The sequence below is a fragment of the Oryzias latipes genome, chromosome 9 (genome assembly GCF_053564925.1).
Source record: "Oryzias latipes strain Hd-rR chromosome 9, Olatipes_Hd-rR_3.1".
Lineage (NCBI taxonomy): Eukaryota > Metazoa > Chordata > Actinopteri > Beloniformes > Adrianichthyidae > Oryzias > Oryzias latipes.
The window spans coordinates 23,497,986-23,499,684 of NC_136245.1; positions in this window are offsets into that span (position 1 = coordinate 23,497,986).

The following is a 1,699-nucleotide window of genomic DNA, read 5'->3' on the forward strand; positions in this document are numbered from 1 at the left end:
CCATGTATTTGAAAGACAATTAAGAAAAATCATCTAGAACATTAATATGTTGCTATTAAGGGCATTTGTAAATATATTTTGCCATGAGTCTATTTTAGTTTTTAGCATGTACAGACAAAAAAAAAAGTTGGTTGAGTAAGAGGCACTGCTGGGATTTGGACCCAGGATCTCCTGTTTACTAGACAGCTAAGCCACAGTGCCTGACTTTTTTTGCTAAAATTACAAAAAACAAAACAAAAAATATATATATATTTTTGTGTTGTTTTAGCATTGACAGACATACAAAAGGGCTTCTTTCCCGAAGAGGGATTGCAGGTAAACTAACCCAGAATCTCCAATTTACCAATCAGGTGTTCCAAGCAGCTAAGCCCTAGTGCCTAACAGAAAATTATCAAAATGTTTTTTTCACAACTGCTGAAATCATTGAAAAATAATTTTTATTGTTTTCATACATAAACATTTTTAAGGAATTTTATCTGTTTTCCAATGGTTTTTATGTTTTCTTATAAATGTATTTGAAAAAAATGAAGTAAAAATCAACATTTATAGAGTTTTTGGTCAAAAGAAAATATGTGTATAGGAAAATAGTAAGGTTAAATAACGGAGAATAAAATAAGAACAGACAATTGTATATGTAGAATCAGATCAACCACAAATGCAGCCACAGAGTAAAAAGGGCCTTTTCCCTCAGTCCCAATAAATGAGATTAAACCAGTGAATAACAGTGTACTTTGCAGATAAAAGCCCTAAAGATCTGAAAGGAAAAAAGCTCTAATGTGTATTACCCATATGTTGATTTGTATGACTTTGCTCTAATCTGATTCCCCATTTTGTTTCTCATCTTGTAGAGTGTCTTCAGCATCAGTATTTAATCAGTTTGCTAAAAAAGCAAACAAAAGACAGCATGGTTTAAACAGGAAAACGGAGTTTAATCATTTATTTTGCTGTGTGATGTTTAAATGATTGAACTTTAGCAATAAAACCTTAAGGAAACCAAACTGACCCAAGGATGTGGAATTTTCAATTTTTTAATCTCACAAAAAAAAAGAGTGTGCAATACTCCTTTTGCTGATTTTCAGTTCCAGCTCATGAAATTCATCCTCTATACACATGATGCTGTTTTTTTCTTACAAATGGCATTGATTCCATTTAAAAACTTACTGATTATGATGAATGAGTTAAAGTCTTTTTATTTGCTGTAGCTCAAGCCCCCCCCCCCCCCCCCCCCCCCCCAAAACTCCTTACTCTTCATATAAAATGATTGGCCATGGTATTGGTTTAATTATGTCCAATTGGATTCAAATTTACCTTTTTCAGTTGTTTCTAATAAAAAAAGAATTACTGCTGGTCTTCATTTGAAACATTACAAAATGATGTAGTCTGAACTTGTACCTTGTTCCAACTGCCCTTACTGTAAGTGTAAGTGAAAAATGGACAAAGGCACTACGACAGCATCACTTGTATGCTATGAGTGCGTGTAACCTTCATTGACCTTACAAATACTTTACAATACATTTACCACCCGCACGGTAAATATACGTTTCATTTTCATGACTACGGGAGCAGACCACAAAAATTCAACCACTGCAGCAGATCTGTTGGAGCAGGAAAACAGCTAAAACATCCAGAACAGTGACCTTCAAGGACCAGGATGGGAGACCACTGATATACAGTAACAGTAAAAACAAAACTAAAAATG